The sequence below is a fragment of the Pelophylax lessonae genome (assembly GCF_965119305.1).
Source record: "Pelophylax lessonae genome assembly, chromosome: 11".
NCBI classification, from domain to species: domain Eukaryota; kingdom Metazoa; phylum Chordata; class Amphibia; order Anura; family Ranidae; genus Pelophylax; species Pelophylax lessonae.
The window spans coordinates 62,292,109-62,319,575 of NC_138778.1; the positions used below are offsets into that span (position 1 = coordinate 62,292,109).

The following is a 27,467-nucleotide window of genomic DNA, read 5'->3' on the forward strand; positions in this document are numbered from 1 at the left end:
GCCAGAAGACTGAGGACATCTAGTGGTAGAAATCCAGTACTGCAAAGGGATTGTAAGGCCTGTTTCACGCAGTCAACATCTTGTAAAAGAGCAGTGTGAACAGCAAGCTTTTATGAAATGTTCAGTAAGCTTTTTCAAAGCACTTGGCAAGCTTTGAGTAGATTTCTCTAAGCCTTTAAAGTGCCATTCAGCTCCTGTTTGGGAATGTTATCCACAGATCTTAATGGGAGTGCTAACTGTCACTTTCAGCAAGAGGCTAGCAAGCTTCAAGTAGTGCTGAAGCCTGCTAGCAGCTTGTTTAAAATGACAATCAACACTGCCATAAGGTTCAGGGTTAAACATTTACAAAGTGGAGCTGAATGGTATTTTAAAAGCTTAGCAAAGCTTGCTGAATGAACAATTTTGATCTCTATCAGCCTATGTGAAATCGGGGTTTTGCCGTCGTCCCTGAGAAGTTCAGTATATGGGGGTTGGTACCTCAGGCCAAGTTTTTAAGTGGGCTTTTTTAGGCAAGTAATATTAGTCAAGGTAATACAGAGTTGTAAAATAAGACAAGTATTTAATGTCTTGTAATAAGCAGTGTACATAAACAGTACAAGATAAATAGTGATGGGTTATAGACCCAGGTGAAGAAATGTCAATAGTTAAGAATTTCTGTGACAGGTGTATAATTTTGGTGACTGTTTAGGATAGGTCTCTGTTGTTCCAGAGAGTTTCTCCTGTGTTTTTGTTCCCAACGCGTTTCGGCTCCCAGTTGGGCCTTTGTCAAGGGTTGTAGTCACCAGTTATAAGTTTTTTGTTCCATGCGTGATTATGATATACATCCTTAAGAACAGCGAGAACCTTAGCTGCATCAATTTATATTGGGCTGGTGTGGTTGCACTCTTAGGGCGTGACTGCCAATAGGGTCATGTACACATCCAATTATGTCTGTTCAATAATTTCTTATATACTTGTTGGCTGTAGATTGGGTCATATATACGCCCAATCTCGTCTGCCAATTTGATTGTATGATTATGCGTCTACCAGGATTTCTGTATGCCTTCTGTTGGTTTCGTCTTATTGTGAGCGTGATCCTCAGTTTTTTTGGAATTCTTATATTGAATCTTTGATCTGGGGCGTTCCCTGGATCCTTTCGGGGGTCACTCACAGGCGTCCACCAATGTTGGGTATGTTTCCCCAAGAGAAGGTATATTTATTTTGTCACTTCGGTAGATGTAAAGGCTGTGCTGCTAGACGTCCTCTCTCCTCTCCCTTTCTCCATGTGAACCTAGGGTAAGTCACACAGACAGTCCCAACCCAAACAAAGGCAAATGGGACAAGTTTTCTAACCTGCTCACTTGCTTTGATACACAACAACACTCATTCAGGGCTAGCATTTGCTGCCCCATAGACAATGGATCACTAACCAATCTGGCCATTCTAGGCTGGCTTGGCAGACTGTCCTGCTGCTCCTGCAATGTCTATGGGCACCATAATAGATGAATGGCTAGATTTTCATGATTCAACATTCAACCAAGATTCCTTCGTAGTGAATATAAGCACATTTTTTGCACTTCATGACAAAAAGTTTCACATTATTTGTACATTGTGTTGAAGTTTGATTAGAGTATTAGTGCTGGAATGCATGACTTTCCCATCCTCCCAAGGTCCTCCAGCACTTTCCCACAGGCCATCAGGAGGGGTTGTGTCATAAGATACAAGCGTTGTGTACAAGCATTGCAGGTGAACAGATGTTGCTGTTTTCTGAGCACTGAACAGTTCATCTCAGTGCTGCTCAGATCATTCATCATCACTTAGACACACTGCTCCTCCAAGTCTGTATTCCCACCCATTCCCGGCATCACCAATGCATTCTTCACATTGTGCTGCAGCTGTCACTGATTTTAGTCACTTTTACCTCCTTACCTTTTGCCCATGTCCTTTTTTTTGTGGAAGATGATAAGGACGTTCAATGTGTTCACAGACATAGACCTGGAAAGAGATGCACATTCGGAGCAAAACATTCTCTGATTGGACGAGGAGGAGAATGCCGGGCGGTGACGTCACAATCTCTACCTTCTCCAATCAGACAGCGTTTTGCATTCATTGAGAAAATGCAAAGCACTCTCTGAACAGCACTTTTGCCAAATGACCGGCCTCCTGTGTTCAGTTAGCAGCAGGACAGCCGCCCAGGATATAAGTGGTGCCCACTACAGTGATTTCCAGCTTCCAGGGTAATCTGCCAGGGAGGGTACACATATAAAAATATTCAAATCTGAAATTCATCTCTGGGAGATTTTACCTCCTTCATGACCAGGCCATTTTGTGCAATTTAGCACTGTGCTACTTTAAAGAGGAGATCCAGCCCCCCCCCCCCCCCACCCCAGAAAAAAAAAATTAAAACTCCACAACTAGAAATACTGTAGCTGCTGACTTTTAATATAAGGGCAATTACCTGTTCAGGGATCCAACGGTGTCCTCACCTGAGCCGATTCTTTAATCTGCAATCGGGTGATGGCACTGCCATCCTTACTAAGGGAAACCAGCACTGAAGCCTTGCGGCTTCCTAATATGCATGCGCAAAGGTCATAGTCTTCGGCAAGGCCTTTTTTCCGCTGGAACTTGGTGGAACTCAGTTCCACCACCTTAGGCTCAGGCCCTCTGCTCCCTGCTCACCACTATCACTTGTAAACACAGGGGACTGGCTTCCTGTGTTTACAAGTGACAGCTTGTCCCCCAACGGCTTCCAAAGATCTGATCACCTGAGCGGCTCCCACTGAGGGCAAGATGGGGACAAGGGAGATGCAGATGCCCAGGGTGCAGTAGGGATGCTAACACCCCTACTGGATGATCTCCCTACAAGTGAGAGAGGCAGGGCCACCCACAGTGTGCACTGCAGAGAGGTACTAGAGAAGAATAGGGGTGAAAGTGAGATGTGGATGGGGATGCAGAGGTAAGCAGCTGTGGAAGAAGGCTGAGCTCTGCACTCTGTGTGTAGCGTACCCCTGAACTCTGCACTCTGTGTGTAGTGCACCCCTGAACTCTGCACATAGAGTACCCCTGAACTCTGCACTCTGTGTGTAGCGCACCCCTGTTCTCTGCACATAGAGCACCCCTGAACTCTGCACTCTGTGTGTAGTGCACCCCTGTACTCTGCACATAGAGCACCCCTGAACTCTGCACTCTGTGTGTAGTGCACCCCTGTACTCTACACATAGAGCACCCCTGAACTCTGCAATCTGTGTGTAGTGCACCCCTGTACTCTGCACATAGAGCACCCCTGAACTCTGCATTCTATGTAGTGCACCCCTGTACTCTGCACATAGAGCACCCCTGAACTCTGCACTCTGTGTGTAGCGCACCCCTGAACTCTGCACATAGAGCACCCCTGAACTCTGCACTCTGTGTGTAGCGCACCCCTGAACTCTGCACATAGAGCACCCCTGAACTCTGCACTCTGTGTGTAGCGCACCCCTGTACTCTGCCAGTAGAACAGGTAGTACCAGTGCATAGCTTTGCCTGCATGGGCCACCCACCCGCTGTACAATGTGGGCGGGCAGTCCGGAAGTGGTTAAAGCAGTATTAAACCCAAAACCAAAAATGTAATATATTGCAGCTTACCAGTAATTAAATGTAGTAACTGCATTAGTTCTCCTTTTTAAGGGTCCTTTCACACGGGCTTTCCATGAGCCAATCCCCGCTGAGCAGGCGGATGACAGGTCCGTCTCTGCTCACTGTGTAAAGACGGACCTTTAAGAGCCCAGCTCTCCTCTATAGGAGATTGGATGAAAACGAATCACCTCTCCGTTTTCATCCAATGCGATCCTATCTGATCCTCCAGATGGATGGAAAATAGGGTTTTCATCCGTCTGGATTTCACGGACAGGATCGGATAGCAGCGGTTGTCAGTTGTCACAGCTTTTTTTTCCTGGTGATCTGGCCAGTAACACAACTCCTGTATTAGTGAGACACAACTCTGGAGGAATGAGAATAGGAGGTACAGCATTATTGTCAGTTGGGGGGGGGGGGGGTGTAAGGTAGAATTAAATGTATTGATAGATTAAGGCTGGGCTCACACATATGAAAATTGAATCCCGCATCCAATTCGCATGACAGGCGAGTGTGCCTTTGAGAGCCGGTTCATACAGGTCCGGGCAGCCGCGGTCCGCATTGAAAAAGGGTCCTGTGCATCTTCTGGTCTGATTCAGGTGAAAATTTAGGCAAAAATTCGGACCTGATTGGCACCTAAACCAGTGAACAGGGGCGCACCGCACCCCAGGCACAAACCCGCGGCCGCATATGTGTGAACCCAGCCTAAGATACACTAACAAATTGAAGCAAAACTCCAGCTCACATTTTATAATCAGCTGCAAACAATTGTTTTTTTCCTTTTAGGATAAAGGTTTTGCATGAAAAAAAAAAAAGCTAAGCATTTTAATTACCCGTGCCAGAGTTAAGTGGTTTGTCCCATCCATGTAAACTGATACATTCTGCTGGAGAGGTTGGGCTTGTGAAAAACAACAGACTTGCTGCCTGGATCACCAGATAAAAATAGGAGAAAGAAAGGATAAAAAAACAAAACAAATTAATTTCTAATGGCACCCCCAACACACTAAAGCAACACACCTGTGCCCGTAGCGTCCCGCAACACATTAAAGCAGGGGTGTCAAACGCAATTTAATCGCGGGCCGCATCAGAAATATTGTTGCCCTCAAAGGGCCGGTTCTAGATGTAAGATTAGATGTCCAGAGCACCCCACGCACCCTTGCATGAGATGTCAAGAGCCCCCCCACCATCATAAGACAAGAGTCACCCATCCCTCCTTATATTACAATGCACCCCCTTACCTTGTGCTACTGCCAGGAAGATGCGGGTGGATCTGGGAAGAAGAAAGTGCAAGGTTTGGAGGAGGACCAGAGGAGGGCTGGAGTCAGCTTACAGAGTTTGCTGAATACTGAGACCAGGGGAGGCAGAGACAAGGTGGTGTTGTGGCTGCACAGCGAGGTGCAGGATCTGTAGGAGGAGTTTTGCCCTCCTCTCTGCTGCAGACTGCTGAGAAGGGGGGTTGGGCAAAGACGAGCCTTTATACAGCAGCACAGAGAAGCACAGGATCTGGCAAAGGAGTCCTGTTCGCTCTGTTGCTGACTACTGAGACAGGGTGGGGGCAGAGGCAAGGGGGGTGCCGCAGCTGCAGGAGAGGTGCGAGGGCCACATGAAATGGCCTGGGGGGCCGCATTCGGCCCACGGGCCTTGTGTTTGACACCCGTGCATTAAAGGGTAATATAAATTTTTGGTCATGTTTATGTGCATTGCATACATTCACTAATGGGAAACTGTCCGTAGGCTGCAATACTATCACAGGGCTGTAGAAGCTGTGCCCAAAAAGTCAGGAGAAACAAAGACCCAACAGTGATTATCCCTCTTCCCAATCAATCCGAAGCTAATAAAGAGAATTTGGGTGGATTTAGACTTTAATGATAAGTCCTCTTTAATAATGCCAGGTTAAAATGTGAGAACTCAATACTGAGTGCAGTACAAAGTGTTCATTATTTTACAAAGCTTTGTGAAACCTTATACCTTATATCTATGTTATAATTTATGTGTTAAATTACATTCATGAAAGTGTCATGTTTATCCATGTCAGGCTATTCAATCATTCAATACATACCTTGCATACATTGTATAGGAAGGTTGCCCTACATATTGTCCAGAATTTATACCCTGCTGTATTTGTGACACCTATTTGATTTCAGCTGTCTGTTCTGGGTACAAAGAACCAGATCCCATTATTATCTCCTCATATAAAAATATATCATTTATTCTTTAGGTTGCTCTGGTAGTTGTTACAGATTCTAGAATTATATATATGTACAGTATATGTGTACTGTATACACACACGAACATTGGCACCCATTAGATGAGATACAAGGGAACAGACTGATAGGGGATGAGAGCAGAATGAGCAGAAGGATGAGCTCATCTGTGTTCTGCTGCTCCCTCGCTGTCCAATCACGGGCTGGTATTGCTTAACCACTTTTGGACCGGAAAGGTTTTCCCCCTTAATGACCAGGCCATTTTTTGCGATACAGCACTGTGTTATTTTGTCTGACAATTGCACGGCCATGTGACGCTGTACCCTAATACCATTGATGTCCTTTTTTTCCCCCATAAATAGAGCTTTCTTTTGGTGGTATTTGATCACCTGTGCTCCCGCGTGGTCACGGACCCCCCCGCGCGTGTGACCGGCGGACCCGATGTCCGCCGGTCACTTGCGATCGTCGGGTGGACAGGGAGAAAGGCAGGCGGCTAATGTAAACAAGCCGCCTGTCATTCTCCCCTGTGTAGAAACAGTGATCATACGGTTCTACTATGTAGGACCGTTGATCACTGTTTCTACACCTCAAGCCACAGCCAATCACAGTTAGAATCACGCCCCTAGGGATACACATAACCCCTCCCTCTCAAATAAAGTTAACCCCTTCACTGCCAGTGTAATTTTACAGTAACAGTGCATATGTATAGCACTGATTACTGTAGAAATGGTGGTAAAAAAAACGCATCGGAATGGACATGTTCCTATTTAAGATGAAGAAAACAAGGGGAAAAAACGCACTGGAACGCACCAAAGATGCACATGCAGAAATGCATTCGGAACGCATCCAAGCTGCGTTTCTGTGGTGGGAACCGGCCCTTAATCCCCAACATGGCCATACCTGACAGGACTATATAAATCTCAGGACTAGAATGCCAGAGGTACTTTGTCAGGTTAAGTAAAAAGTCCCATGTATGTATTTTAGCTGTGAGTTTGCCTGGAGTTTAGCTTTAAGGCAGATCAGTCATTCCCTACATGTGTTGTACAGAACTAAGTCCACTCATACCTTGCCAGCCACAACATGAACATACACTGAGCAGACGCCTCTGGACTTATCTCAACAACAACAGCTGCAATTTCCAGAGAAATCCACATTTTAGATCATTATTTTTCTCCAAGATCAGTCAGCTGATCACTTGGCTAGAGGTTTCTGGGAGATGCAGAGTCTGCATTGAAGACAGAGTTTCCTTCTGGATCATTATAGGCAGGAACTGGGGGCTCATAGACCTGAAGAGGGCCGTCTACCAATCCATCACATCTGAGGATCAACAGGTCAGAAAAGCTCATTTGATTGATGTACGAAGTCTGTGGTGTGACCGTCTTCCTTCCACCTCCTTCCTTCAGGAGCTCTTCTACAACCCTAATCTTCTTGTTTATAAGCAAGCCTTGGCCAAGACATTGGGAGGTGATCAGATTGGGCATTCAACCCCTTTGTGATGTCCATGGTCAGCGTTGGCCATTATCACATATTGGGTACAAACCTGTGAGAAGATGAATTTTGATTGGTTGGTCAGGAATATATTTCCATACCTGTAGATCTGGTATGTATTTAACGACTTAAGCCCCGGAAGATTTTACCCCCTTCCTGACCAGGGGGTATTTTGCGATTCGGCACTGCGTGACTTTAACGGACAATTGCGCGGTCGTGCGACGCTGTACCTAAACGAATTTGACGTCCTTTTTTTCCCCACAAACAGAGCTTTCTTTTGGTGGTATTTGATCACCTGTGCGATTTTTTGATCATGCGCTATAATCAAAAAAAAAGCGACAATTTTGCAAAAATAACAATATTTTTCACATTTTTTTATACGAAATTCCCCAAAAAAAATGTAAAAATCAAAATTTTTTAAAATTTTTGGCCAATTTGTTTTCTGCTACATATGTTTAGAAAAAAAAAATCACAATAAGCGCATTTTGATTGGTTTGCGCAAAAGTTATTGCGTTTACTAACTAAGAGAAAAATTTTTGTCATTTTTGTTGTTTTTTTTTTTAACGAGTAATGGTGTCGATCTGCGATTTCTTTTGCGGGACTGCGACATTGTGGCGGACAGATCGAACCCTTGACTGACATTTATGACACTTTTGGGGGTACCAGTGACATTACTACAGTAATCAGTGCTATAAATATGCACTGTTACTGTAAAAATGACACTGGCAGAAAGGGGGTTAACTTTATAAGAGATGCAGTGACTATGTGTGTCCCTAGGGGCGTGCTTTTTACTGTGCAGGGATGTGGCTGTGTGTGTAACAGCACAGATCAACGGTCCAACATAGCAGGACCGTTAGATCAGTGTTTTTACACAGGGAAGAATGACAGGCGGCTTTGTTTACATTAGCCGCCTGCCTTTCTCCCTTCACAGCGGACGATCGCGAGTGACCAGGCGGACATCGGGTCCGCCGGTCACACGCACGGAGGTGTCCGTGAACGAGCCGAGGCGGGAGCCCGCCTGCTATTGGCTCCCAGGCTAGTGACGTACCGGTACGTCACTTTGCCTGGCCGGGGCTGACCGCTGCAGTATATGTACTTGCGGTGGTCGGCAACCGGATAAAATGGAGGAATGATCACTTATCAGTTTTTTGGATTCCTCCGTAGAAGTCCATATTCTCAGCTCCAGTAATAAGTACAATAGAGCAGTCAACCTGATCGAGTGGGAAAATACAACTCTGCGAGTTGACTTTTCCAAAGAGGATGGTTGGCCAGAGCTGTCTGCATGAGCTGTGAAGGTGCCATGGACTGTAGAAGATAGTCTCAGATCCAATTATTTTTGGTTGGATCAGGAGATAATTTAATGTCACTTGGTGTGCTCTGTGTAATGTGAATCATGAGGTGCTTTGTGGAAAGTGAATCCCGGTGTGCTTTATTTATTTCTCCCACATCCAGTGTGAATCTTTATTTACCTCTGTGCAGAAGCCTCCTGTAATAAAGACCAATCACTGCTGCTTCCTCTCCTTGTGCAGGGTGACAGGTCTTGTCTCCTCCCACTCCTGTAGTTCTCTGCAGGCAGCCTGTAGTGGGTGTGTCTTCTGGGGCTCCTCCCACAGCTCTGCTTTCTGCATAGGATATGTACAGCACAGTGATGATGTCACTGCTATTTTTATAAGGTAATAACTGGCTTTGCAAAAGCATTTGGCACAAACAAAGGGGATTCATATCTTTTGTGACTAATGAGAAATATATTTTAAATGAACGTTTTTCTACCCAGAGTTCAGCTTGAAATAACCTGAACTGTATGGGTGTTATCTCCACCCTCAGTACAAGCTGGCCTCCCTGTATGGACTAAGGAGACTAGCGCTGGAGTGTGTGATCCGGTAAGAAGGGTTAAATTTCACTGCCACTGCACTAGGGGCTATTACACTGACACCAATGAAGGGGGAGAGGGGATTTATTGCGGTCACTGACACCAATGATGGGGTCATTATAGCAGTTACTAACACAAATGATGGGGGTTATTATTGTTGTCACTGACACTAACAATATAATATGTGTGTGTATATACTGTATATGTATGTATATATATATATATATGTGTATATACTGTATATGTATGTATATATATATATATATATATATACTGTATATGTATATATATATATATATATATATATATATATAATATGTGTGTGTTGTGTGTATATACTGTATATGTATATATATATGTGTATGTATATACTGTATATGTATATATATATAATATGTGTGTGTTGTGTGTATATACTGTATATGTATGTATATATATATATATGTGTGTGTGTGTATATACTGTATATATGTGTGTATATATATATATATATATATATATATAATTCCATGGTGTGTGTGATTGGAGCAGTCCTCTGATGCTCTGGTGTCACTGAATGATGTCATTGTCCCCATCAGGACTATACGGGGACAGTCTGCTCCCTCCTCCTCCTGCACGCGCTCTGATCACATATCGCACGGTATCGGACATCGCACGGTATCTCCCTACGATCAGAGCCCATCACAGCCCTTGTACCCCTCGCCCGCTGAGACCACGCCCCCTGCGTGTACCATGTGACGGGGAGGGGGGTGTGGCCGCTCCGCTGTGCTCTGGCTCTCAGGCTCGGCTCGTAGTTAGTGTTCCTGGTGCGGGTGATCGGGAGGAGCAGCCCCGGGGATCGGTGTGGTCGGGAGGTAGGTGCGGGGCGGAGGAGTCCGGGGAGGGAGGAGGAGGCGCCGTTATCGCTGCAGTCGCAGCTCATTGATAAATACAGTGTGTAGTGATGTGATCTGACCATATGGATGGAGGGGGGGCGGGGAGCATAGAGCCCGGACATCGCCCGATCTCATATAGGGGGGGTCACACAGCATCGTACGGCCTGGAGGAGGGGAGATCAGCACTGCAGGGCCCATCATTAACCCGTACTGTGCCAGGCCTGTCACCTCTATACAGACATCCTCCTGATACAGAGCACACAATATAGAAGAGTTACTGATCAGCACCTGAAATATGACACTGACAGAGCTCCCTGATACTGGGGCCCATTCACACCAATGTACAATGACAGCTCAGACACAAATCACACCATTTATTACATTCACACAAATCACTTCCCCAGCATGCTGTCCCCTTCATTGACAATGGGGCCCCAAACAGGCCAAGCCAGGGGCCCATGCAAGGACCTCACCATACCGACACCACGACTTCTTCACCACTCATGGGGCAGACCAATAAAATAAACAGATCGTCCGACTCCGCACAACATGAAGAATTCACCCAATGCCACATTACACCGGTATGAATGGGGCCCCCAATGGTCACCCTACAAGGACACTACTTCTAGGGCCCCAGAGGCTCTTATGTGGCCCTCAGACCTGGGCAGTCATCTCTGTCATTGTCCCCTGTATGGTGATCCTCACCCCCTGTATGGTGATCGCCTCCCCCTGTATGGCGATCCCCGCCCCCCTGTATCTGTATGGCGATCCCCGCCCCCCGTATCTGTATGGCGATCCCCGCCCCCTGTATCTGTATGGCGATCCCCGCCCCCTGTATCTGTATGGCGATCCCCGCCCCCCGTATCTGTATGGCGATCCCCGCCCCCCGTATCTGTATGGCGATCCCCGCCCCCTGTATCTGTATGGCGATCCCCGCCCCCTGTATCTGTATGGCGATCCCCGCCCCCTGTATCTGTATGGCGATCCCCGCCCCCTGTATCTGTATGGCGATCCCCGCCCCCCCTGTATCTGTATGGCGATACCCGCCCCCCTGTATCTGTATGGCGATCCCCGCCCCCCTGTATCTGTATGGCGATCCCCGCCCCCCTGTATCTGTATGGCGATCCCCGCCCCCTGTATCTGTATGGCGATCCCCGCCCCCCTGTATCTGTATGGCGATCCCCGCCCCCTGTATCTGTATGGCGATCCCCGCCCCCTGTATCTGTATGGCGATCCCCGCCCCCCTGTATCTGTATGGCGATCCCCGCCCCCCTGTATCTGTATGGCGATCCCCGCCCCCCTGTATCTGTATGGCGATCCCCGCCCCCCTGTATCTGTATGGCGATCCCCGCCCCCCTGTATCTGTATGGCGATCCCCGCCCCCCTGTATCTGTATGGCGATCCCCGCCTCCCTGTATCTGTATGGCGATCCCCGCCCCCTGTATCTGTATGGCGATCTCCGCCCCCTGTATCTGTATGGCGATCCCCGCCCCCCTGTATCTGTATGGCGATCTCCGCCCCCCTGTATCTGTATGGCGATCCCCGCCCCCCTGTATCTGTATGGCGATCCCCGCCCCCCTGTATCTGTATGGCGATCCCCGCCCCCCTGTATCTGTATGGCGATCCCCGCCCCCCTGTATCTGTATGGCGATCCCCGCCCCCCTGTATCTGTATGGCGATCCCCGCCCCCCTGTATCTGTATGGCGATCCCCGCCCCCCTGTATCTGTATGGCGATCCCCGCCCCCCTGTATCTGTATGGCGATCCCCGCCCCCCTGTATCTGTATGGCGATCCCCGCCCCCCTGTATCTGTATGGCGATCCCCGCCCCCTGTATCTGTATGGCGATCCCCGCCCCCTGTATCTGTATGGCGATCCCCGCCCCCTGTATCTGTATGGCGATCCCCGCCCCCTGTATCTGTATGGCGATCCCCGCCCCCTGTATCTGTATGGCGATCCCCGCCCCCCTGTATCTGTATGGCGATCCCCGCCCCCCTGTATCTGTATGGCGATCCCCGCCCCCCTGTATCTGTATGGCGATCCCCGCCCCCCCTGTATCTGTATGGCGATCCCCGCCCCCCTGTATCTGTATGGCGATCCCCGCCCCCTGTATCTGTATGGCGATCCCCGCCCCCTGTATCTGTATGGCGATCTCCGCCCCCTGTATCTGTATGGCGATCCCCGCCCCCCCTGTATCTGTATGGCGATCCCCGCCCCCCCTGTATCTGTATGGCGATCCCCGCCCCCCCTGGATCTGTATGGCGATCCCCGCCCCCCCTGGATCTGTATGGCGATCCCCGCCCCCCCTGGATCTGTATGGCGATCCCCGCCCCCCCTGTATCTGTAGGGCGATCTCCGCCCCCTGTATCTGTATGGTGATTGCTGTATCTTCATGTCTGCGGTCTCTGACAGTCTTCTGTGTTATTACCTCCTATATGTGGCTCTATAGATATGTCAGGAGTTGCAGCTGATGCTCCCTGTACCTAATACATTTAAAAATACTGCTCTGAAGGCCCAGGGGCCACACGTGGCTTTTTGGCACTTACTGTATGTCCCTTGGGGCCCCTAGACAACCTTCTGTGTTTTGGTGCTTATGCCAGTAAAAATCATTCATTAGACCGGCTTGTAGTGATTAAATGGTTTATTATCCTTTTTATTCTTACACTGAGCTCTCCATTCCTTTTTTTTAGTTTTATTCTCTATTTTATATCGCCTCTCGCTGAGAGTGATCTCAAATGTGGTATAATATAATTTGCAAGGGGGTATAGGGAGCACAGATGTAGATGCATTGATTTGTAGAGGCACTGAAATAACCGCGATTTCTTGTGTAACCTTCACATCTGCAGTCTCTGACCATCTCCTGTATTGTGTCTGCAATCACGGACCATCTCTTGTATTGTGTCTGCAGCCTCTGACCATCTCCTGTGTCGCGTCTGCAGCCTCTGACCATCTCCTGTGTCGCGTCTGCAGCCTCTGACCATCTCCTGTATCATGTCTGCAGTCTCTGACCATCTCCTGTATCATGTCTGCAGCCTCTGACCATCTCCTGTGTCGCGTCTGCAGCCTCTGACCATCTCCTGTGTCGCGTCTGCAGCCTCTGACCATCTCCTGTGTCGCGTCTGCAGCCTCTGACCATCTCCTGTGTCGCGTCTGCAGCCTCTGACCATCTCCTGTGTCGCGTCTGCAGCCTCTGACCATCTCCTGTGTCGCGTCTGCAGCCTCTGACCATCTCCTGTGTCGCGTCTGCAGCCTCTGACCATCTCCTGTGTCGCGTCTGCAGCCTCTGACCATCTCCTGTGTCGCGTCTGCAGCCTCTGACCATCTCCTGTGTCGCGTCTGCAGCCTCTGACCATCTCCTGTGTCGCGTCTGCAGCCTCTGACCATCTCCTGTGTCGCGTCTGCAGCCTCTGACCATCTCCTGTGTCGCGTCTGCATCCTCTGACCATCTCCTGTGTCGCGTCTGCAGCCTCTGACCATCTCCTGTGTCGCGTCTGCAGCCTCTGACCATCTCCTGTGTCGCGTCTGCAGCCTCTGACCATCTCCTGTGTCGCGTCTGCAGCCTCTGACCATCTCCTGTGTCGCGTCTGCAGCCTCTGACCATCTCCTGTGTCGCGTCTGCAGCCTCTGACCATCTCCTGTGTCGCGTCTGCAGCCTCTGACCATCTCCTGTGTCGCGTCTGCAGCCTCTGACCATCTCCTGTGTCGCGTCTGCAGCCTCTGACCATCTCCTGTGTCGCGTCTGCAGCCTCTGACCATCCCCTGTGTCGCGTCTGCAGCCTCTGACCATCTCCTGTGTCGCGTCTGCAGCCTCTGACCATCTCCTGTGTCGCGTCTGCAGCCTCTGACCATCTCCTGTGTCGCGTCTGCAGCCTCTGACCATCTCCTGTGTCGGCTCTGCAGCCTCTGACCATCTCCTGTGTCGGCTCTGCAGCCTCTGACCTTCTCCTGTGTTGGCTCTGCAGCCTCTGACCATCTCCTGTGTCGCGTCTGCAGCCTCTGACCATCTCCTGTGTCGCGTCTGCAGCCTCTGACCATCTCTTGTATTGTGTCTGCAGTCTCTGACCATCTCCTGTACCCTGAAGGCTCTGATAGGTAATGGAGTATTGCGTTAACTGAATATTATGATTGGCTCTTTGATGATATTAGGGGTCACACTTGGGTCCCCTTTGTCTAGTAAGTTGACCATCATGGCTCCAGAAGCTCCTGCAGCTGTATCCTCCCAGTGATACACATGCAGGGCCTACTGCAGGACTCAGCCAGCCTCTGAGCCATCAGAACTGTTGGGTCCTTCGAGGATTGAGGCTCAGCCATCAGAAGGTTAAAATGTTTCTTGTGCTGAGCGCGGCACATTTTTCACTCTACAAGAAAACGCTCCGACTTCCTTCTAAACCTGTTTTCTCTCAGGTGTTGACAGTGTGATGGCCTTATCTTCCCCTCTTCCCCGTAACTGGCTTTGGGTTGCCAAATAGCATTTGTAACCTTGAAGGCAGGAAAATCTTGTACCTGCAGACTATCTGTCCTCGCAGTGCCGTGTCGGTAGCTTGATTTAAATTCCAAAGGCAACCGAAGACTCCTGATGAGATATAAAATAGTGAACATTTTCAGAAAGCCCATGACTTTCAATGACAGCCATCCCAGAAGATGTGTCTGAGCACATGAATGGATCACATGTCAGGAGGACCGTCCGCAGCCGTAAAGGAAAAGGCCGGAATGCCGGTAATGGCTTATTGTATGAGAAATCCATGTGCCTCTAACCTAATCCTATTGAAGATTGATCAATGCCCTGTCTGCATTGCCTCTCTGGGTATCTTCAGAGAAAGCAGCAATAGATCCCGGTACATAAATGAAATATTATGATTTAAAATGAGCTTCCTATATAATAAATAAAAAGGGCTGCCTGTCTACAATGGAACACAAAGAGGGCAATCTTTGATTATAGATTGATGAATGTCACACTGAAATCCCCTATAGGGTTGAACATGGAGCCTAACGGTGAGCTCATTAATGAACCCATGAGCATGCAATGCCTTGGCCTGGTTTTCATTTTATTTTCCTAGCATGCATTTAATAAATGTCGGTGACGTTGTCAGTGGCCTCGTACCTCCAAGCATCCTGCAGGCCAATTATCTATGGCAGCACACACATGTATCCTTTATGTCCCGGGTTATATTGTATCTGTGTCATGGTTATTGGTGAAGGTGTATTCTGCACATGAGATCTGTCATGGTTTCCTGTTCTGTAAATGAAGACACAGAAAGCTCACCTTCCACATCCCCCCCCTCCCCCTCCCTCCCTGATTTCCCCCAACCACCCTCCTGTTTAGTCTCTGTAATCTAGCAAAGACATACACATCCTTCTCAGCCTATAGATTCCAGCAGGCCGGGCTGTCGTCTTCTTCTGGATCAGGGAAAGGTTAACAGTCAGCGCGGTGTTTATAAAAGAGCCTGCTATGTATATATTCAATTTCTGTGCAGAGACTGGCAGAATAATATGCGCCCTTTATTTTCCATCATCCAGATTTCTTCTTTACTAGGTGTCCTCGTATTTCCTATATTTTTTTAAATTTTGCCATGTGTCTGTCTTTTTTCGATTATCCAGGAGACCTTTGTTTATTGGGTAGAAGGAAGCAGCGTTATTGATTGACAATCTCTTCAAGGGTACCCAAAGGTTGATTTGGGATACAGATAGAAAAATCCCTTCTACATATAGAGCATGGCCCTTACACTGAATGGCCATCAGGGTGGATTTGATTTAAATCACAATCACGAGTAAAAAGGCTTGATTTTAATCAACTCAATTTAAATCATCATTTTTAAAGAGCAACTGTCATCTCTGTCCCGCAGCGGCTCCTCCTCTGACCCGCTGTTCACTCACCGACAGTCCCATTCATTTTAATGGGATGGCTGGTGATGCGGCAGTGACACAACAAGGTGAGGGACGTGGCGGCAGCAGGTGAGTGGATGCCCGCTAACAGGCGCTGTAATGATGGATCTGATATGACAGGTGCTTTTTAAATGTAAGGGATTATTTTTGCTGGTAGTTAGAATCTTTAATATTTGCAAACAGAGTGAGACCGCATTCACACTGGTACGACTTGGACCGCGACTTGTCAGCCTGACAAGTCGCGGTCCTCACTCTCCCATTGTGTAGTACATGAGCCATTCTAATAGTAGTGACACAAGTCACTCTGACTTAGAAAAAGGGTCCTGTACTACTTCGGGGCGACCTGGAGGCGACTTGCATTGACTTCCAATATGTGAAGTCTGTGCAAGTCGCGCTGCATGCGACTTCACAGGTCACCCCCTAAGTCGGAGCGATCTAATGTGAACGGAGGGTGAAGGATTCCTATTTAGAATAATAAGCTGTCAGGTTAGTAAAACAGCGATATCCGAACCGATTCAATCATACAGTTTGTAGTGTACATAGATTTGCAAAACAATGGGATAAAGGAATATTCCTGATATTAGTTTTATCTCATTGTTACTGTGAAATTGTGTGAATGCCTCACTGGAGTGCATGTTATCTCAGCTTGTAGAGCTTGGATTCATTAAATGAGTTTACCAAAAATGTAAATATTACAGAATATATATGCTAAATAACTAAGCTTCCTTTCATGCTGAATAAACTAAATATTATTGTATCTTAAATAGAAAACTATCTTTAGATAGGTTTTTACTCCAAAAGCATTTTATTAAAATAATTTTAAATATTTATTTTTTAATATTTAAAAAAAAATGTTTTTAATAATTGATTTTATCCACCCTGGGTGTCATACACCCATAGATTTCTTTTGTTTTATTGTTCTAAAAAATAAAAATGAAAAGATGGATTAACATAATCCACCCTCCCTACCCCCTGGTCTTTGCTGTACCTACCTCCATGAGTAATGAGCTGTCAGTGCCATCATAGCTAGGAGTAGCTGTCTGGGGATTTGAAGGATCGCCTTCTTTCTGTAAGGCTTCTGGGATAGATCAAAGCGATTCCAATTGGTCTTTGGAAGCCCTACAGAAAGAAGGGGAAGAGCAGGGATTTAAGATCCCCAGACCGCTACACTGGTTGCATGAATAGGACAGTTGTATTTTAAAAACCCTTCCAGTAAGCACATATTCCATAACTCATATAAAAAATGTACAAATCATTATTTTATCCAATAAAAACATCTTCAGTAAAGACACGTTTCCTGTGTGCATTTGTACATTAATACCGGCAATTATCATCTACCAAATAGATAATGACCAGTTTGGTTTAGTCGAGATGAGGAAGAATGAGGTCGATGCGTTTCGTAGGATTACCGATTCTTCAGGACCTCCTATCTTTTACAGAGTATATGTCTATGTAAAATATTTACATGTCTTTGTAAAAGATAGGAGGTCCTGAAGAAGCGGTAATTCCACGAAACAGGTCGACCTCGTTCTTCCCTATCTTGACTAAACCATAATGGTCCTGATCTGTTTGGTAGATAATAATTGAGGGTGTTAATGTACAAATGCACACAGGAAACATGATGCATGAGCTACTTTGCTGCATGTAGCACACCCCAATAAAATGAATGGGCTGCCCTAGGTGTGGCGCAAAAACGTGCATACAGTATGTGTGGCGCAAGTTTGCACGTGTTCCCAAAACACTATAATGTGAGTGCAGCCCTAAAGACTGCTTCCACCATTGGGATAAAAACATGGTAACATTCGAAGTTGGTGGTTATGAATAAGCGAGTGTAAACCCGTGAAACGCGTCAACCTTTTGTCCTTGTCCGTGATGTTTGGATTTACAGTGGTGAATAAATTTCACATGTTTACTTACATCAGAGTGCGGTCATCATTTTGTGTTTGAGGATACTGCTGGAGAATACGGATCTGACCTTACATCTTCCCACCTGAGCGGCTTACCTGCAATTGTTTCAACATTCCCAGCCCCCAACTCCTAAACTGACCCTAGACTTGCCTTCATTGTTGGGTGCTTCTCTCCCACCTGCACAGTCATGTCTTTCCATTTACAGGGATTCGTCAGTGGAAAGACAAGTCCCTAGCAGGTCCTACTCATTATAGGCTGACTGCAGAGAATTACAAAAGGGGGCGGATACTAGACCAGCCACCCTGCACAATGGGGAGAGAGCAGTGACCGGTCTTTATTACAGGGAGCTCCTACGCAGAGGGAACGTTTCAGACTGGATTACTGCACAGATCTGGAAGAAATTCATAGAGCACATCAAGATTTAGTCAGAAACCCCATGCCTCTTGTAATTGAACAGCATTTGGTTATCTGGAAGTTTAATTTAAAAAACAAAAACTCTAAAAAAAATCTCATTCCCTGCTCCTTTTGATTGGCTCTCTCCTTTTCCAGGCATCTGCACAGAGCTGGTGGTAAAATTACAGGCAACCTGAAGTGTCTTTATGTTAGCTGTAGTTAGCCTTCCGTCTTTGGTAAAATACTGGCTTATGGACGGTACATCAGTAGGGATGGACGTTTTTTTTACATTGACCTATGCAGCAGACTCCTGCCCACTCGGCTGCTTTTTTGAGGACATTAGTGCATTGGTTGCTCCACATCTACAGAACGGAAGCGGGGAAAGTATCTACAACAGGCATGTCCAACCTGCGGCCCGGAACCGCAGGCAATGCGGCCCACTGCCCCCTGACAATTTATTTATTTTTTGCTGGGGAGGAAGTAAGTCGAGTCGGGGGCACGGCCACAGATGCAGCCTCGGAGGGGATCATCCACTAGTTGTGTTAAATTGGTGCTGGGGGGGGGGGGGCGCGGCAGCACGGGAAGGGTGCGGCGGTGTTTTATTACTTATATACCTTAACTATAGTATATATTTTATATGCGGCCCGAGAAAATCTCTCTACACTCAATGTGGCCCAGAGAAGCCAAAAGGTTGGACACCCATGATCTACAATAATGTTTTTTATGCTCCTTCCCATTTGTTTAGTTGGCTTGGGGAGCATTTCCTTTTATCTCCACCACAAGTAAAGTTTCCATCTAAGAGCATTCTGGTTGTTTGGGCTAAAACTGAGCATGGACAGTCTTTACTGCTTATAGTAATCTGGTTCTCCCTTCCTTTTTGTTCAGGTTAGAAATTTAGAGGTAGAAAATGATCGGGCAACACGATTTCTGATGCTATCATATGAGAGGTCCCAAGTGACGTGCCATCTGCCGTTAGAGCCATCTTAGCATTCTTTACCAGTCACATGATGATAATTAGATTTGCCCAGCACCTGGAGCCCCCCTAGAGATTTGTCATTTTCGGACAATAATTTGTGCCCCCATATATGCTGAAAAGCATAGCCTGGCTTACTACGGCCCAGCTGATGCTCTTGGAATACATCTCACTGACTGGAGTTTAACTATTCCTGGACCGTAAAGTGAACCTGTCATGATGGAATATGGAAGGTGCCATTACTGACTGGCATGTAACTGAACATGGGCAAACATCCAGGTCAGGGTTTCATTTGATATATTCTTTATTGGGTTCGTTAGCACCTGCAGCTGCTCTGATCCCTGGCCACTGGTGTTGGTACTTTTTTTTAATGTTCCAAATTTATTCAGATGTCACAATTTACATTTTATTAAAGCAGATCTTCACTATAGAAAAATAATCTGCCACTATTCCCCCTTCCCCATCCTCGTTTCTAACACTTTTGAGGTTTTATTTTTTTTTTTTTCGTTTTTTAGACGGAGCATGTACCTTTTTTGACAGCTACCTGCCACCCTCCCATCCACTCAATTCTCACCTAGGTAAGAATAATGTCCACTTGGGCCTGGACTCATAGGTCAGAAAGCACTGGTGGGACATATACTGCATTCTCTATAACATCATTTGGTTAATAAATTTGAAACATTTTAAACAGCGTTGCTAATTGTGGTTGGAACCCAATTGCCAGTTATTGTTATTGGGTGAGCATCTCTGGCAGGGAACTGGCATGTATCAAAGTTTAGCAGTGACAGCGCCCGTATGTCTATCTTGGAAAGGTTGACTTTGATTTCTTTAGCATGGACACTGTCAAGTGGCAAAAACGGGAAGTTGAGGTTCATTCGTCAAAACCAAGCAAAGGCCACCAGACACATTACATATAGTAGTTACATAGTCTGGTTGGAAAAAGACACCAATCCATGTAGTTTTACCCAATAAAAGGGTAAAAAAGAATTTCACAATCCTAGACCCAGAGTTGATCCAGAGGAAGGCAAAAAAAAACCCAGCAAAGCATTACTAGTGCAAAAAAACAAAACAAAAGGCACATTGTGTTCAGTAGGCAATACTACTTGCCTCCACGCCCATAAAGCTGAATGGGGCCATGCTGCTAAGGTGATACAACAGCTGCCAGTGGACCTGGTTGGGGTGCTGTAAAGGGTGATTTCAGTGTGTGATCTGTATGGGGGATGAATTACCTGCTGATTGTCTGCCAACCGTGGGCCAACTGCTGCTGACAACGCGATCCACCACGTACCACGAGTCAGCAGCTAGGCCCATGCGAAAGAGGCCTTACAAATACTCAGTTCTGTAATCTTAACCAGACCTGCATTACTTCTGAGTGATGATGGGCAGCTAAGATAGGGAATACTTCTGCTTCTCTTCTCTTCTTGAAAAAGGCAACTTCTTGTGTAAAGTCGTCATTAGCCAGGGTCCTGGCAGTGCTCTGGAGGAATGCAAAATGAAGCCAAGTGGTACACAGATTTGTCAGAAACATTGGCATTTTTTAAAGCTGAACTCTGGGCAAATTTTATTTTCTCCATGCAGGGGGGATTTGCCCACACTGCACAGATTAAATGCTTGTTTTTGTCTAGGGCAATAGTCTCCAAATTGCAGCCCTTTGCTTGCCTTTATCCAGCCCTTGAGGCATTATTCCTTCCACTGACACCCGACGATGGGGCTCTATTCCTTGCACTGACACCCAACGATGGGGCACTATTCCTTGCACTGACACCCAACGATGGGGCACTATTCCTTGCACTGACACCCAACGATGGGGCACTATTCCTTGCACTGACACCCAACGATGGGGCACTATTCCTTGCACTGACACCCAACGATGGGGCACTATTCCTTGCACTGACACCCAACGATGGGGCACTATTCCTTGCACTGACACCCAACGATGGGGCACTATTCCTTGCACTGACACCCAACGATGGGGCTCTATTCCTTCCACTGACACCCGATGATGGGGCTCTATTCCTTCCACTGACACCCGATGATGGGGCTCTATTCCTTCCACTGACACCCGACGATGGGGCTCTATTCCTTGCACTGACACCCAACGATGGAACGATGGGGCACTATTCCTTGCACTGACACCCAACGATGGGGCACTATTCCTTGCACTGACACCCAACGATGGGGCACTATTCCTTGCACTGACACCCAACGATGGGGCACTATTCCTTGCACTGACACCCAACGATGGGGCTCTATTCCTTCCACGGAGACACCCGATGATGGGGCTCTATTCCTTCCACGGAGACACCCGATGATGGGGCTCTATTCCTTCCACTGACACCCGATGATGGGGCACTATTCCTATCACTGACACCCGACGATGGGGCACTATTCCTATCACTGACACCCGACGATGGGGCACTATTCCTTGCACTGACACCCGACGATGGGTCACTGTTCCTTGCACTGACACCCGACGATGGGTCACTGTTCCTTGCACTGACACCCGACGATGGGTCACTGTTCCTTGCACTGACACCCGACGATGGGTCACTGTTCCTTGCACTGACACCCGACGATGGGTCACTGTTCCTTGCACTGACACCCGACGATGGGTCACTGTTCCTTGCACTGACACCCGACGATGGGTCACTGTTCCTTGCACTGACACCCGACGATGGGTCACTGTTCCTTGCACTGACACCCGACGATGGGTCACTGTTCCTTGCACTGACACCCGACGATGGGTCACTGTTCCTTGCACTGACACCCGACGATGGGTCACTGTTCCTTGCACTGACACCCGACGATGGGTCACTGTTCCTTGCACTGACACCCGACGATGGGTCACTGTTCCTTGCACTGACACCCGACGATGGGGCACTGTTCCTTGCACTGACACCCGACGACGGGGCACTGTTCCTTCCACTGACACCCGACGACGGGGCACTGTTCCTTCCACTGACACCCGACGACGGGGCACTGTTCCTTCCACTGACACCCGACGACGGGGCACTGTTCCTTCCACTGACACCCGACGACGGGGCACTGTTCCTTCCACTGACACCCGACGACGGGGCACTGTTCCTTCCACTGACACCCGACGACGGGGCACTGTTCCTTCCACTGACACCCGACGACGGGGCACTGTTCCTTCCACTGACTCCCGACGACGGGATACTTATCCTTCCACTGACTCCCGACGACGGGATACTTATCCTTCCACTGACTCCCGACGACGGGATACTTATCCTTCCACTGACTCCCGACGACGGGATACTTATCCTTCCACTGACTTCCGACGACGGGATACTTATCCTTCCACTGACTCCCGACGACGGGATACTTATCCTTCCACTGACTCCCGACGACGGGATACTTATCCTTCCACTGACTCCCGACGACGGGATACTTATCCTTCCACTGACTCCCGACGACGGGATACTTATCCTTCCACTGACTCCCGACGACGGGATACTTATCCTTCCACTGACTCCCGACGACGGGATACTTATCCTTCCACTGACTCCCGACGACGGGATACTTATCCTTCCACTGACTCCCGACGACGGGATACTTATCCTTCCACTGACTCCCGACGACGGGATACTTATCCTTCCTCTGACTCCCGACGACGGGATACTTATCCTTCCTCTGACTCCCGACGACGGGATACTTATCCTTCCACTGACTCCCGACGACGGGATACTTATCCTTCCACTGACTCCCGACGACGGGATACTTATCCTTCCACTGACTCCCGACGACGGGATACTTATCCTTCCACTGACTCCCGACGACGGGATACTTATCCTTCCACTGACACCTGACGAAAGGACACTATTCCTCCCCCTGGCGATGGGGCACTATTCCTCCCACCGGCGATGGGGCACTATTCCTCCCACCTGCGATGGGGCACTATTCCTCCCACCTGCGATGGGGCACTATTCCTCCCGCTGACGCTGATGTTGGGCAACAGTTTAGAACAGGAACAGTCCACTGCTGGATCGTGGAACAGCCCCACTGCATGCAAAATCTTTTTTTTTTTTTTGCAGAGAATTGGAATTTTAACGTGTCAACGCATTGCTTTACGAAACTTAAATTCTGCATGCTGCATCGTTGGTGCAATTTCCAAAAAAAGGATTTTCAATAAATGGTAAACCATGCAAACACTCCATGGAAAATGCAGAGCTGGGAATGTAACTGAATGAGATCCCTTCAGCAAAAAAAAAAGTTAGCTTTTGAACTTGATGGCTCCTCATTATATTCAGGACTTTTGTTCACCAAGCGTATCTGGAATCATTTTTTTTTCCTTCATGTCTGGTATGTGCTAGTGTATACACATACAAATAGCATCAATACCTCGGAACACATGTTTGCATTTAAATCTATAAAGTTTCACAGGCCTGTATGAGGAAGTGATAAACCTCCCCTAGTGTGTGTGTCCCCTTCTCCACCCGCCTGCACTCCCCCCTCCGGGACCTTTTTATTCTTTTTCTCTAGGGCTAGCCTCTCCTTCCCTTCCTCCCCAGCACAGCCCCACATCCTCTCCTGGACCAGCTGGCGGAGGATAGAGAAAGGTCACTATTGTTGGTCTTTACAGGGTGCTACTCGGGGCCTAGCACTTAGGTGGCTGCAACAGGAAGAATAAGTGTAATTAAGCGCCCTTATAAAGGGCAATCTGCCCACCCTGTGTCAGTGCTCTTTGTATTAGCATTTTCTGTACTAGTGTAGAAAATTATTGATAAACTCTACCTATGGGGTTCTATTATAATTGTATACGTACAATCTTCGCCATTTTAGCATCCTTCCATACTAGTTTCTAGCTTGCATATTATTTGGATGTGGTTACCTTTCTTAGATGCTAATGATGTATGGACAAAAAACATTCTATCTATAGATCTACTTTCTTAAGGACATTTCAGTGATTAGGAAATCTCTCTTCATCCTGCATTTGTTCTGCATTGCCTGCAGGCCATTCATGTTATGCGTCTACTCGGTTTCACATAACCGTACCTCTAGGATTTATCGTTTTCAGTCTTATCAGATGGTGACTGTCCAGTCACAATCTTCATACTGCTGACTTCGTCACCATATTTTTTATGCATGCTTTAGGCCCCTTTCACACATGCTGTCCGTTTGTCCGTTTTTCATCCATCCGTTGACGGATGAAAAACGGACATCAGTGTAACTCTATGTAAAAACGGACGACAACGGATGATCATCAGTTAACATCCGTTTTCATCGGCTTCCGTCAATGTCCGTTTTTTTGAACGGATGAATGCCCTATTTTTCATCCGTCAAAAAAACGGATCGGACGAAAAACGGATGACAACGGATGAAAAATGGATGTCAACTGATGAAAACGGACGACAACGGATGAAAAACGTATAATAACTGATGAAAAACTGACGAAAAACGGATGACAACTCACGAAAAACGGATGACAACTGACGAAAAATGGATGAAAAACGGATGGAAAACTGATACATTTGACGTGACTGAACTGATGAACTGAACGGATGGTATGTGTGAAAGGGGCCTTAGGTATGTGATCACAACTGAAAAAGTATTTTGTATATTATGAATAGATGTTAAAATGTGCAAGTTAACTATTTTGGGCAGTAAAGAAATTACCAACTTAAGGACCAGGCCTTTTTCTGACACTTGTTTACAAGTTAAAATCAATATGTTTTGCTGCAAGATTACTTAGAACCCCCAAACATTATATTTTAATATATATATATATATATATATATATATATATATATATATATATATATATATATATATATATATATATTTATTTTTTTTTTTTTTTTTTTTTTTTTTTTTTTAGCAGAGACCCTAGAGAATAAAATAAAAATTGTTGCAATACTCTGTCACAGGAAAAAATACACTTTTTTTTTTAATTAAAAAAATAAGGAAAGAGCAAAGTTAGCACAAGTTTCTTCTATAATGTGAAAGTTAAAGCGTAGTTCCGGCCTCAAATACCTTTTTTTAACTAAAAATATCCCTATAATACTAATCCATCGCCCTTTACAGAACTGCTATTCTCATACTTACAAGGTGTACAGTATTGGATTTTAGTCAAAATCTTACTTTTAAAAACGCTGTCTGGGTGCGTCCATCTTGGATGTGGGCATCTGAAGCCGCAGTGTAATCTGCCGTGTCCTTCTTCCTGATTCCAGGGAGTGTTCTGGGAGTTCTTCCTGATTCCAGCCTCCTGGGAGTGATGACAAACAGCTCCCAGGATGCAATGCAAAGGCAGAAGTGATGTCGGTGGCCGTGGCCACAGAGGGGGGAGAAGGAGGAAGTACAATCAAAAATGCCCTGAAAATATGGTAAGGGACCCCTGAAAAAAATTGAAAATGCCCAATTGTTGATCGGCATAGCGAGCACTCCAGGAATCACTAAAGTTGCAAAATAGGCCGGAACTCCACTTTAATGTTATGCCGAGTAAATAGATACCAAACAGGTCATGCTTCAAAATTGCGCAGGCTCGTAGAATGACAAAAAAAATATTGCTACCTGACAATCTCCATAGGAGACACTTTAAAAATTTCCTGAAAACCTTGCCACATCTCTCATTTAAAGTCCCAACCTTCTTTTTTTTTTTGTTCATTGAACCGGGATGGAGGCGCAAGGCAGCTCTAACCGTGCGTCTCATTTAAAGTCCCAAACCTCCCCCATTATACATAAACATTTCTACAGGTTACCAGTTTAGAGTTAGAGGAGGTCTAGGGCTCGAATTATTGCTCTCGCTCTAACAATCGCAAAGATACCTCACGTGTGGTTTAAACACGTGTACATATGTAGGCGCAACTGGCATATGCATTCGCTTCTGCGCGCAAGCTCGGAGGGACGGGGTGCTTTAAAAAAAATTTTTGCATCCGGTTCCCTACTGCACATGCACAAAGTGCGCCGCACTTTGTGAATGGCCTGGCAGCGGGAGAAGGAGGAGGCGGCCAAACTTCCAACTGAGTTTGCTGCAGCAAAACCAGGTACCCGCTCCCCCCCGAAAGGTGCTAAATGTGGCAGCGGAGGGGGAAGGAGGCAAGCAAATGGAGCATCTCCTTTTGGGTGGAGCTCCGCTTTAAGCATCAGTGGGTGGAGGTTTTTCTTTTATTCCTGATGCTTTGTTGCTGTCTTCAAGAGCCCCTAAAGTGAGCCTGATACTTGAAGGACACTTGGAGCATTGAAGCAGCAGAGAAGCAAAGGTTAGTATCAATGGTAGTGTCAACTTTGCCCATTCAGAAAAAAAATAGCAGGTTCTCCTTAAACAACATCCTTTTGAAATAACGTGTTCTCTTGAAGAAACAACACCCACTGCTGATGCTCACAACAAAGTTGAGTATTGGGCAAGAGTATCAATCTTGCCCCTTAATGGCAAAGTGACCGGATCTCCTGGGAATTCAGCCTCCAGCCACTGATACTCTCCTTTGCTCTATCACTTTGTTCTGTCTTTAAAGCGGAGTTCCAGTCCCCCAAACTTTTTTTTGTTTTTAACACTCTGCCGTATTTTTGTGTACATATAAAGTTACATTTAGATAATGTTAAATGTGCGTTCCTTGTAGTTTCTTTAAAAATAGTGGAATACTAACCAGGTCTCGGAAGCAGGCAGGTTCCATGTCAGGTGTGGGCATCTGAAGCCCTCTACTCTTCATTTCCGGAATCCGGTGCAGCTGGCTACCCAGCATGCACCTCCCGATCTCGCGAGTGCCCACATTAGACTGTCAATGCCATGATGCCTGATTTAGATGGACAGTGCCCGCATTCAGGAAAGAGTGCCAGCATCAAATTTTTTTTATTGTATATACTAGGGATCGACCGATTATCAGGGACCGATATGCACTCTCACCAATATATCGGAATCGGCTTTCCGGGGGTTGCCGATATTTCGGGAAAGTGCTGTACCCGAGTGATGCCTACAGCTAGAGGCATCACCCCGCTACCGGCGTCCATAGCTGGAGGTTGGCTGTCTTCTAATGACAACTGATGCGGCTGAGAAGCCGCTCGGCTGTCATTACAAGGAGCAGGAGGGGACGTTCCCCCCTCCCGCCGCCTTCCACGGCTCGCCTGGGTCTTTCGTCCCACCGGGAGACCCGGGCATCCTACCTGCACGGCCACCGAAGAGAAGACCCAATCAAAGCCGCATTCGGCTCTGATCGGGTCTCCATGTAAAAAACCCGGAAGTGATGTCATGACAATCACTTCCGGGTACTCTGCGCCAAATTCAAAAAAATGACAGCATTCAAAACAGCCAAACTTGGCGTTTTGAATGCTT

General features: G+C 47.1%; 1 protein-coding gene across 4 annotated transcripts in view; it reads left to right on the forward strand.

Moving 5' to 3' along the window:
* SEPTIN9 (septin 9) overlaps positions 1-27,467 on the forward strand; it is a 492,973-nt gene that overhangs the window by 363,297 nt on the left and 102,209 nt on the right. The window contains exon 1 of one of the 4 annotated variants that reach the window (XM_082272028.1): positions 9,814-10,007. The exons of the other annotated variants lie outside the window; for them this stretch is intronic. The gene's annotated coding sequence lies outside the window, so the exon portion shown is untranslated. Of the gene's footprint in view, positions 1-9,813; positions 10,008-27,467 lie in introns of those variants that run through there. 4 annotated transcript variants of the gene reach the window in all.